Raw genomic sequence first — 12,975 nt, 5'->3', positions numbered from 1 at the left:
AAGAGGTAAGTGTGGATCTATACTTTCCTTTACGTTTCATGAAGTTTTAAGATGGTTTTGATGGTTTAGTATGGGTAGATATGCATGTTAGGGTTTATGTGGGTTTTATGCCCAATGTATGATAATGTATGTTCCTGTGATGGTTGTGTTGGGGTTTAAGTTAGTTTTCAAGCCCCTTGAGCTTATGGGAGAGAGTATGCATGATTGGGAGAGAGTATGTGAGGTTTGGTTTGTTTTGATGGTTTTGGCCTATGTGGGTCATAAACTATCTATGTATGCTTTAGATGTTGTTTTTGGAGTTTAATCAAGCTATTAAGCTCCCTTGTGCATGGTTAAGGACGTATGCATGTGTTTGAGAAGTTGGATGCTTGTTTTGGGGTGTTTGTAAGGTATGGGAGGCTTGAAATGCACAAAGGCTGAGTTCTGGATGAACTCAGGTTCGGCCGCCGAAGGTGGTTTCGGCCGCCGAACCTGCCTGAGGATGCAGGGATTGGCCGCCTAACCTTGCCCCCGAAGGTTGAATTTTGGCTTGAAAGCAGACTTTCGGCCGCCGAAGGTAATGTTCGGCCGCCGAAAGTGCCTGACTTTCGTCTCTGGAGAGAGAGTTCGGCCGCCGAAGGTGCCGCCGAACCTGCTTGACTTTCGTCTCTGGAAGGGACCTTCGGCCGCCGAAAGTGCCGCCGAAAGTGCCCTGTCTAGCCCTTTCATGGGTGTTTTCTATGCATGTTTAAGTAATGCTTTAGGGGGTTTTTGGGGAGTTATTTATGAGTTGTTTAGAGTATGTTTGGCACCTCACTGGAGTCCACCTGTGTAGGATCGGACCCGAGGAACCGAGGTGTTTAGCAGTGTTAGCTGCTTCAGAGTTAGTCCAGAGCTAGCCAGAAAAGAGTGGAACTAACCCTTATGTTTTAAATCAAATGTTTTCAGCATGTTCAAGCATGTTCATGCATCATGAATACCATGTTATGCAATAGGTTGTTTGCATTAGAATTCACGAATATGATGCATTGCATAATACGATGATAATGAAGTGGATGGATACTGGATGATCCTCTAGCCCTCAGTATGTTATGACATGATGTGGATTGATATGATATGGCATGTACGATATGATATGAGATGAGAAGTCCAGGTGTGGCCGTATCGCCCCTGGCATAAAGTATGAGAAGTCCAGGTGTGGCCGTATCGCCCCTGGCATAAAGTATGTGAAGTCCAGGCGTGGCCGTATCGCCCCTGGCATAAAGCATTGTTGACTTGTTATGGTACGAGATTGATATGTAGAGGGCTATTGGTGACAGATTCATCCTTGAGGTGATATGTTTGTGATGTGACGCATTCCATGATAGCATACGTTAAAATGAACTGTTTTCTTTTATGGTTTCTGCTCACTGGGCTTTTTAGCTCACCCCTCTCCCCTAACCCCAGGTTTGCAGGGTCAGAGATAGTCAGGAGATCAGCAGGTTACGTCCATGGTCATGTTTATGTAATAGAATAGTAGTGGACATGATGTAATGTAAAGTTATGTAAGGATGTAAAAGAGTTATATTGTAATATGACTTTATGTTATATGTTCAGAGTTATAGTATTGTGCTTGGCCCGAGTTGGTTAATCCCTTTTTACATGAGTTTTAATTGATGTTGTTACATGTGATGGACCGAGTTTGACTTAGGGTATGCTGACCCTAGGGGTTCTATGAGTTCAGTCATAGTGCATACACAGGTCAAACTGGTTAAAGGTAAAGTTTTAAATGTTTTATGGGTATGTTTGATCATGTTTGGGATTACACCAGCTGTACAGGATGCATAGTAGGCTTGCTACGGGTCCCGGCGGTCTTATGCCGATCTGGATCCTAGCGCCGGTAGCGGTCCGGATTTTCGGGTCGTTACAAGGAGCCTTTGACTACGCCCTGGTAGGTATAGAAGTCCAGGAGCCTTTGACTACGCCCTGGCAGGTATAGTAAAGTCCAGGAGCCTGTGACTACACCTTGGCAATGGTAAGTACAGGTGTTATATACACATATACATATATGAGACAGGAAATCCAGGTGCCTTTGACTACGCCCTGGTATGAGATACTGGGACTATTTGGTGACAGATTTACCCGTGATGTGGATTGTCTGTGATATGATGCATTCCATAAGATCATGTGTTAATGACTTATTTTACTGTTCTACTCACTGGGCTATAGAGCTCATCCCACTCCCTTAACCCCAGTCTTGCAGGTTCAGTGTACAGTGTACAGGGGAAGTCCAGCAGAGTACAAGAAGAGAGAAGAGTTGTGTAATAGAATATTGTGGACATGTAATATTAAAGAGATGTAACAGTTATGTAAAGTTAGAGTTGTGCTTGACTTAGTTATGTTTGTGTTGTAAATCTTCTGTATACATGGTCTGTTTATATAACTGTTTTACAGAGTATGTGAAAAACCAGGCTTAACAGGTATGAGTTAACCCATCTAGAGCCAACTCTAGTCAGGGGTACAGAGTACAGAGTACAGAGTACAAAGTACAGAGATAGTGCATGCACAGGTTAAGCCTTGGTTCAGAAAAGAGTTTTTATTTTCACAGAAAATGTATGATCATGTATGAGATTTACAGGTACACAGAGAGTATAGCAGGCTTGCTACGGGTTCTGGCGGCCTTAAGCCTACCTGAATCCTAGCACCGGTGACGGTCCATTTTGGGGTCGTTACAAATTGGTATCAGAGCCCTAGGTTCACATGATCGGACCTATAGAGAGAGTGTCGGGCTCAAAGAGGTTAGAGGTGGTCAAGCACAATAGGAAATCATGTCCACTAGGATAGGATGTTGCGTCATGTCTATTTGCTGCTATGATTTATTCATGTGCTTTATTGTGATATGAGTTACTTATGTGTTGCAATATGTGTTGTTTTCCAGAGTTAAGATGCGAGGAACTCGTCGATCAGCTCGATTGACTGGAGTCCCACCAGATAGTGAGAGAAGAGATGCTCGTCCTCCTGCATTGCCAAGGGCAAGGTCTCAGAGATCTAGCAGGGAAGGTACGTCAATAGACCCTAGAAGGTCTGTAGACGAGAGCAAAAGAGGTACAGTTAGAGGAGGCAGATCAGAGGAAGTGAGGGAGGCTATGGCAATTGACCAGTCTATAGATGAAAGCATGGGTGTAGGAAGATCTGCTGAAGGTATGGGAGAGTCTCAGGGAGGCGCTCAGGCCTCAGGGTTTGGTTATCCAGCCTTTTCTCAAGACCCAGGGTATCCGATGGAAGGTATGTCGAAGTACTCGAGTTTTGTCCCATATCCTACTTACATGCCATATATGCCTTATCCTCATTATTACCCACCATATCCTATGTATCCATCTTCCCCTACCCATCCAAGTGCAGCACACCCAGAGCTAAATGAACCAGTACCTCCACCACCACAACCAGAACCAGTAGCCCCTGTTGGTGAAAGACATCAACCTAGCTCATCTGGAGGTAAGGTGCAAATGATAGAGTACTTGAAATTGGATGCTCCTAAATTCAATCCAGGAGATGATCCATTTGAGTATCTAAAAACTGTGAAGATGATCACTGATGAGTTGGGTGCAGATGATAGCAGAGCCATAGAAATGGCGGGGTTTACACTGAAGTGTAAGAAAGCTCGAGAATGGTTCAAGAACTATATGGAGCCCAGGGTGGACAGTATGTCATGGGGAGAGTTCGCCAATGAGTTTGCAGGGTGGGCTTTTCCTAATAGCTCCAGGGAGATGAAAGTAATTGAATTTGAGCAGTTGAGACAGACAGACGAGATGAGTGTTGACGAGTTTACAGATAAGTTTCTGGATTTGCTACAGTACGTGGGTCAAGCCTATGATACTGATCAAAAGAAGGCAAGGAGATATACTATGAGACTTCATCCCAGGTATTCTTCCTTGATTCTTCCAGCAGAAAAGGAGAGTTTCCACTCTATCGTGGATGCCGCCAGGAAAATGGAAGCAAGTGCCAATAGTCAGAAACAGGCAAAGGCACAGGCTTCGGGGACGAAAGCCCCTAGTGCAACAACGTCAGGTAGCAAAAGATGGGATAGAGCAAAAGGAACAAAGAGTAAGTTCTGGAATAAAGTCAAGTCAGGTCTGGGCATAGGTAGTGGCTCAAGCTCTAGCGCAAGCAGTCCAGTATGTAGAAGATGTGGGAGACCACACAAGGGAGCTTGTCAATTGGGATCTTCAGCCTATTTTAGGTGTGGACAGGAAGGGCATTTTGCTCAGGATTGTCCTCAGGTGACTTTTGCACCATCCCAGCAGATGAGTTCAGGCAGTGTAGTACAACCAGCAGCGTCAGCCATACCACAGAGTAGTGGCAGAGGGAGAGGAAGAGGGGCAGCCTCTACTTCAGCAGCAGGTTCCCGAGGTGAAAATCCGATAGCCCCAGCACGGATTTCACTGTGACACAGGAGGAGGCTAACACGTCGAACACAGTGGTGTCAGGTAATCTCATCATTGGGTGTTCAGATGTGTATGCTTTGATGGACCCCGGTGCTTCTCATTCCTTTATTGCTTCGAGAGCCATAGAGAGATTGGGTTTGATCATTTCTGAGTTAGAGTATCCTCTCTGGGTCAGTGGACCCAAGTGTGACCCATCAGTGGCAGCGTCAGTCTGTCGTTTCAATCCAGTGTTCATAGAGGGTAGATGCCTTCCAGCTGACCTGGTGGTTCTAGACTTGACAGATTTTGATGTCATTCTAGGGATGGATTGGTTATCTGCATATGGTGCGACCTTGGACTGTAGAGAGAAGGTAGTGAGTCTCAGAGACCAGGATGGGTCAGAGTGTGTCTTCAGAGGAGACAGGAGGGATACACCCAGAGGTTTGATTTCAGCCCTTCAGGCTCGTCGTTTGCTTAGGAGGGGTTGTCAGGGGTTTCTAGCTCATGTGAGGGAGCTAGATAGTCAGGTTAGGGAACCAGCCACAGTACCAGTAGTCCGAGAGTTTCTAGATGTGTTCCCAGACGAACTTCCAGGACTACCACCTGGTAGGGAGATAGAGTTTGAAATTGAATTGCTGCCTGATACCAGACCTATCTCTATTCCTCCCTACAGGATGGCACCAGCAAAGTTAAAGGAGTTGAAAGTACAGTTGCAGGATTTGGCAGATAAGGGTTTCATCCGCCCTAGTACCTCACCTTGGGGTGCTCCAGTGCTTTTTGTCAGAAAGAAGGATGGATCCCTCAGACTTTGTATCGACTACAGACAGTTGAACAAGGTCACTACTGTAACATCCTCAAACACATAGCTAGAGCAGTGACATCACTAGGTAGGGCTAGGCTATTTCACTACTAGAGTAAGTGGCCTTAGGGAATGTGCTAGCATAACTCTAAACTGCTAATAACAGACGTATTCAGAAATAAAGCAGACAGTGTGATTAGCGAGTCGGGAACGAGTCACTTTCGAAAGGTGCTTAGGGTTTTCCGACGTGCTTGCTTGAGGTGCTTGTTTATATTCGTCATGCTTGCTTAAATGAAAAGGACTTTTAAAGGCTAAAAGCATATTTTAGTAGGTCAATCTATGATTAGTGAAAGTTTAAAAAACTAAATTGAAACATGGTAAAAAGTTTAGTGGGTTAAAGTGTAAATATGGAAAGTTAAAACATAAAAGTCAAATTTTACTTTCCATGTGTCACCTTGAAAATTCAAGGTAAGCTTAGAAAGGTGAAGGAAATAACATCTTCTCATTTCTTCATGCATGAATTTTCATTATAAAGCTTTAATTTATAGTTTATTCAATCCTTTCCTAAGACATAAATTGACCTAGGTGAAGGAACATCAAAGGGAAAGGAGATAGCTAGAGATTAGAAGAGGAAAAGAAAGGAGGAATTCAAGAAAGGTTTGGTGTTTGTATGATTTTCTGTTTTCCTTGGATTCTGCCATGAATAAGTGAAATTAGGGGTTGATTTTACTTGCTGGAAATGTTGCTTTGACTGTATAAATAGGTTATATGAATGTTAAAATGATGTTTGAAAGGCTTAGAGTAAAGAAATTTAACATGAGAGCTAAAAGTGCAAATCTGGCAGAATAGGTTCTAACAGGACAGTCAGTGTTGGAAGCCTTATAACTTATTGTGTATTTATTGAAATTAGGCATAAGATATACCAAATGAAAGCTGAGACAAAGAGCTAAAACTTTCATGAATTGACTAAATTCTGAATCTGTAGGTAAGATGATGAAAATTTCAAGTGAACCTAAATTGGATACAGAGTTAGTGCATCCGGAACAGTGTGTATTGATTATACTATAACTAATTATGTACTCAGTGAAATTTGTTAATACCAATGCCAAATGAATCTTAAGAAGTATACCTAAAACTTTGTAGAAGACACTTAAGCTTGAATATGTATGAAAATGCATGAAATTGTTATGTTTTGTAACACTATAAACAAGTACCAATACTGGACTGGTTAAGATCTTATTGAGCAGCTTGTAAAGAAAAATTCATAACTTATGCTAGAATGATCAGATTTGCATGAATTATACCTTGTTGGAAAGATAAGACATAGATGTACATTTGTTATGAAGAAACTGAAGTCAGATTGTGACTTTAAGCTGCTTGAAAAGTTTATGCAATATATGGCAGAATGCAATTTCCTATATTGGAATGCAAAGTCAATAAAGTTTTGCACCATTTGCCATGAATTTCTCATCTTGTTGACTTTGACATATGATATATATGTACTTTGGAAATGAATTCAAATAGCTTCAAATGATATGCAATTACATTGAGTTACTGATACTTGGCCCTGGTAAACGTATTAGGAGTTGAGATTAGCTTAAGGGTATGGCATGCCATATAAACATACAGAGTTCGCAGTACTGCTACCAATACATGATTTTTATTTGAGGTTACATATCAGGTACCTCATAAGCACGGTCACAGAGCCCTGCTATCACAGTTCTGGCCTCTGAGCCTACCGTTCGGCACCCTGTGCCTACCGTTATAACTCCTTATCTATCTGGTCGATCCTACTATGTGTTTATAAGGGCTAAGATCTTAGTTAAGATTGATACTTGATTTTGTGAACTTATTAGTGAGTGTTAATATGTTTGCATCTATTACATGCACTAAGCTGTGGTGATTTGCTATAAATAGAAAATGTGCAATAAAGGAAAAAGAAGATGTTTTTATTCTGATTATCTATATACGTGAACTTGTTTGCTCTATTTTGTTATTTGTTTGCTATCACCCACTGAGCATTAGCTCAGCGTGTTGATTTTTACCTCACGCAGGTTGTCGCTAGAATAGGAGCAACAGAAGTTATCAGAGATTTACATCAGATATCAAGGCCATCATCATAGCTGGTTGTTTTGAGTCTCTGAGTCATAGTGCAGTTATATTTTGGCATGTACATATTTAAAAGAGTGAGTTGTAAAGGTTATGTAAACAAAGAATAGTAAAATATCAAATGACAGTTGTTAGTGTAATTATAAGTGTGATTTTCATATGTATTACAGGTTAAAGTGCTAATGAAACAGAGAAAACTCTGCCGAAAATTTTGGTTTACAAAACTCATATTTATTTTAATCATTTGATGAAATTTATATGCATTACCTAAAAAAAAAAAAACAAAAAACTTGGTATTGACAGATAAAGGAAATTGTTTAGTCTAGATATGTCTAAAAGGTATAGTTTGTGACATTCCTTGCTCTGTCTACACTTTGATAGGGTAAGGGGTGTTACAATTAGTGGTATCAGAGCAAAGGTTTAGGCGGTTCTAGGTCATAGTATGTATGTGTATATGTGTCATATATGTACATGCCAAAATGAGTTACAGCTATGATATGGTTCTGATGTAAATCTCTTCTTTGTGTCTTTAGGTCATATAAAAGATGTCATCTGAGTCACAGAGAGCAATAGATGAAGAGGTAGATAGTCATGCTCCCTCTGAGGCAGCTGCACCTGCTGCTGCTCCTCCACCTGCTGCTGCTGGCGGACCAGGGCAGGATGCATTGTTTCAGCAAATAGCTGAGTTGATTAGGAGGGTCACACAAAATGTACCAAAGGTACCACCACCACCACCACCACCTGTTGTAGCCCAGGCACAACCTAGGCCTCCAATAGAAAAACTCAGAAAGTATGGTGCAACAGAATTTAGAGGTAAAAAGGAAGATGATCCTTCAGCTGCAGAATTCTGGTTAGAAAGTACAGAAAGGGTTTTACAGCAGCTACAGTGTTCACCAGTAGAGAGCTTGATGTGTGCAGTATCATTGCTAAAAGATGAAGCATATCGATGGTGGACAACTTTAACACAGATGGTTCGACCAGAGCGCCAGACTTGGGAATTCTTTTTGTCAGAGTTTAAAAAGAAGTATGTTGGGGCCTTATATATAGAGGAGAGAAGGAGGGAGTTCTTATACCTCAGACAGGGCAGGCTTACAGTAACTGAGTACGAGCGAGAATTTGTCCGACTTAGTAAGTATGCCACGGAGATAGTTCCTACAGAGGAAGAGAGATGTAGACGCTTTGAGCAGGGATTACATGCTGATATCAGGATGTACCTCACAGCTATGCATATCAAGGAACTTTCAGTTTTAGTAGAGACGGCCTACAGCCTAGAACGAATTAAAGAAGAAGAGCAAAGTAGAAAGCAAAAAGGGCAACAGAAAAGGAGCCAGAGCCAGTATCAGGGACAATCCTCTATATCTCAGACAAGTAGTAAGAGACATAGGGAATTTCAGCAGACAGGGCAGAGAGGACTACCTAGGCAGAGTCAGAGACCGGGGCAGAGTTCAGTAGTGAGGTCTGGACAGCAGACTACTTCAGTATCCAGTACAGGAGGACCAGGCAGAGGGTTGCCACCAGTATGTGAGCATTGTGGCAGGAGACATGGTGGAGTATGTAGGAGATTGACTGGGGCTTGCTACTTATGTGGAAGCTCAGACCACTTTATGAGGGATTGTCCTAGAGGCCAGTCAGTGCAGCCTATACAGACAGAGAGATCTTTGCCGACAGGGTCTAGAGGCAGAGGTAGAGGTAGAGGTGAATCTAGCAGTGCTCAGAGTCACAGAGTATCAGAGACAGTAGATAGACCAGACACTAGAGCACCTGCCAGGGCATATGCTATTCGTGCAAGGGAAGACCAGGACAAACCAGATGTTATTGCTGGTAAATTTTCTATCTTTGGCAAACATATTTATGCATTAATTGATCCTGGTTCCACACATTCATACACCAGCATACCCATCAATAATGAGAAGGGAATTCAAGTAGAACCTTTAGAACATGACATAGCAGTGACCAATTCCTTAGGACATCTTGTGATTGTGAATAGAGTTTACAGAGATTGTCCTATATGTGTGCAAGGTCATACCTTTTTAGGTGACTTGATAGAGTTACCTTTTAGAGAGTTTGATGTGATTCTGGGTATGGATTGGTTGTCTAGACATCATGTCATAGTTGACTGTAAGTTAAAGCGGGTTACACTCAAAACATTAGAGGGTTCTGAGGTTATAGTTGTGGGTGAGAGGTCAGATTTACATCAGATATCAAGGCCATCATCATAGCTGGTTGTTTTGAGTCTCTGAGTCATAGTGCAGTTATATTTTGGCATGTACATATTTAAAAGAGTGAGTTGTAAAGGTTATGTAAACAAAGAATAGTAAAATATCAAATGACAGTTGTTAGTGTAATTATAAGTGTGATTTTCATATGTATTACAGGTTAAAGTGCTAATGAAACAGAGAAAACTCTGCCGAAAATTTTGGTTTACAAAACTCATATTTATTTTAATCATTTGATGAAATTTATATGCATTACCTAAAAAAAAAAAAAACAAAAAACTTGGTATTGACAGATAAAGGAAATTGTTTAGTCTAGATATGTCTAAAAGGTATAGTTTGTGACATTCCTTGCTCTGTCTACACTTTGATAGGGTAAGGGGTGTTACAACTACCAAGAACAGGTATCCTTTACCTCGGATTGATGATCTATTTGATCAGCTAGCTGGAGCAGGTTGTTTCTCTAAAATAGATCTGCGATCCGGGTATCATCAGTTGAGCGTCAGAGAGGCAGATGTGCCAAAGACAACGTTCAGGACCAGATATGGGCATTATGAGTTCTTAGTGATGCCGTTTGGGTTGACTAACGCCTTTGCAGCATTCATGGATCTCATGAATAGAGTTTTCAGCGAGTAGCTGGATCACTTTGTTATTGTTTTTATCGATGACATCTTAGTGTATTCCAGAGATGCAGAGGAGCATACCCAGCATTTGCGGATAGTTCTGCAGACACTGAGAGAACATGGATTGTATGCCAAGTTCTCTAAGTGTGAGTTTTGGTTGAGGAGCATTTCCTTCTTGGGACACGTAGTATCAGCAGAAGGGTTTGAGGTAGACCCCAAAAAGATAGAGGTTGTAGCTAACTGGCCCAGACTCACGACAGTGACTGAGATTAAAAGCTTTCTGGGACTGGCAGGTTACTACAGGAGGTTCGTTCAGGACTTCTCGAAGATAGCGGCTCCTATGACCAAACTGACTCAGAAGAACCAGAAGTTTATCTGGTCAGACCAGTGCGAAGAGAGCTTTGAGGAGCTTAAGAAGAGATTGACATCAGCCCTAGTGTTAGCTCTGCCTATTAGTAATGAGGATTTCACAGTGTACTGTGATGCATCTCGAGTGGGATTGGGTTGTGTTTTGATGCAGAGTGATAGGGTGATTGCTTATGCTTCTAGACAGTTGAAGAAGCACGAGTTGAATTACCCCACCCATGACCTAGAGATGGCAGCAGTTATTTTTGCACTCAAGATGTGGAGGCATTACCTCTACGGGGTTAAATGCGAGATCTTCACTGATCACAAGAGTCTACAGTACATCTTGAGCCAGAGAGAGCTGAATTTGAGGCAGAGAAGATGGGTAGAATTGCTCAGTGATTACGATTGTAAGATCCAATATCATCCGGGTAAGGCGAATGTGGTGGCAGACACCCTAAGCCGGAAGTCACTAGGCAGTTTATCCCATATAGCAGTAGAGCGGAGACCAGTAGTGATGGAGCTTTATAAGCTCATTGAAGAAGGGTTACAGCTCGAGTTGTCTGGTACGGGTGCGTTGATAGCACAGATGAGAGTGACACCTGTGTTAAAGGAATAAGAAAAATGCGACATAGTGTAAATATGATGTTAAAGAATAATAAGAATAATATAAGGTATATTATGATAAATAGAAAAAATAATAATAATAATAATAAAAAGAATAATAGTTAATTAATTAAGGATTAAATTATGAATTTGTAATTTATGTAGTTGAATTAAATTAATAAATTTACATGATAGGATAATGTTTAAAAGCACAGTTGTAATATGATAAAGTATTATAGTTTAAATAATTGACAGTTACACTGTATTGATAATTTTTGTCCCCCTGTTTAAATGTATAAATTATTCAAAGTCTGGCCCTAGTAAATTTGGTGGGTATTATGAGTTAGTTTAAAGGTGTGGCATGTCATATACAGATCTTGCAGTACTGCACTACAGTTACATTGATTCTTGGGATACAATGAGATATTCTACAGTTATAGAATTGGCTTTTGAGCCATACAGTTATTTGGCACTTTGTGCCCTACAGTTACAGTTTTCTTATCTGACTTAACAGTTTCATTTAAATTTATAGGGGCCAACAGAAAAATAATAAATAAATAAAAGTATTAAGAGAAAATAAAACTTTTTACGTGATAAAGAAAAAGAAAATGATTATGAAATTAAAATATGTATATTTATGTGAATTAATAATATGATTTAGAGTATTTTAAATTATTTGTTATATAGCTATTTGTCATTTGTTTGAATTATTGTTATTAAATGACTTTTGATTTAAATGTTTTATTAAAAAAGAAAAAGTTGAGCATCACTAAGCAAATTGCTTAGCGCGTAGGAATTTATTATTTTATCGCGCAGGCTGTAGATTCAAGAAACAGTAGAGCAAGATCTGCTTCAACCCGGTTAGAGTTACATCATATTTTGTAAATTTTATATGAATTTGATTTTAGAAATATGGCATGTACATACAATTTTAGAGATGAAGTTGTATATGGTTGGTATTAGATATTTTTTTAAAATATTTTAAGTTTGATGTAAATATGGATGATTAGTAAAAATAAAAATAAATAAATAAATAAATAATTGAAATAAAATAAAATAAAATAAATAATAAATAAAAGAATAAGAAAAAAGAAAAAGAGAAGAGAAAAAGAGAAAGAAAAAAAAAACAGATAAATAAAAATCTAATTTAAAGACAAGTGGCAATAGTTAGCCACTTAACTAAAAATAAAAAAGAAAAAGAAAAAGATAAAGAAGAAAAGGTTGGCAGAGAAGAAAAAACTCATTTTTCTTCCATTCTCCTTCTCCTTCCCGTCAACTAAGAGGAAGTATCCATTTCTCTATCTTTTTTTTTTCCACACCAAAATTTCTTCAAAATTCCACCTCCAATCAATTACCCATCTTATCCCAACACCTTTTAAGTTTGATGTAAATATGGATGATTAGTATAAGTTTCTGTGTTAAGATTAATGAAATATTATGAAGTGTTTGATCTGAGTTGAATCTGTATTGATGTTGAAAGAAGTTTGAGGGTTAAGGTTGAAATTGATAGAAGTGTGATAATACTATTCACAGGTGGAATTAAGTCCATATTTTAGAGGAAACTCTGCCGGATTTTCGATAAAAAAAAAACCATGATTTACATGATATAAAATAAAGAAAAAATAAGAAAACTGTTACAAAATGTAATGTCTCCGGCTCGGTTAATTAAATAACCGGGTAGGGGGTGTTACAAATTTTATTTCGTTTAAAATAGGTTGATTCGTTTAAATTTTATTATTCTGATAGGATTGAAGAATAACAACAGAAAAATCTAATTTGGATTTTATATTCTGATATCAAACGTGGTCATAACTAAATTTATAGAAGAATAAAAAATAAAGTCATAACCAAATTCATGAGCCGTATTATGGATTACATTATATGACGAATAAAGTCCA

Source organism: Manihot esculenta, chromosome 2, assembly GCF_001659605.2.
Source record: "Manihot esculenta cultivar AM560-2 chromosome 2, M.esculenta_v8, whole genome shotgun sequence".
Taxonomy (NCBI): Eukaryota; Viridiplantae; Streptophyta; class Magnoliopsida; order Malpighiales; family Euphorbiaceae; genus Manihot; species Manihot esculenta.
The sequence above is the reverse complement of the archived record's forward strand: the minus strand, read 5'-3'. Positions refer to the sequence as shown.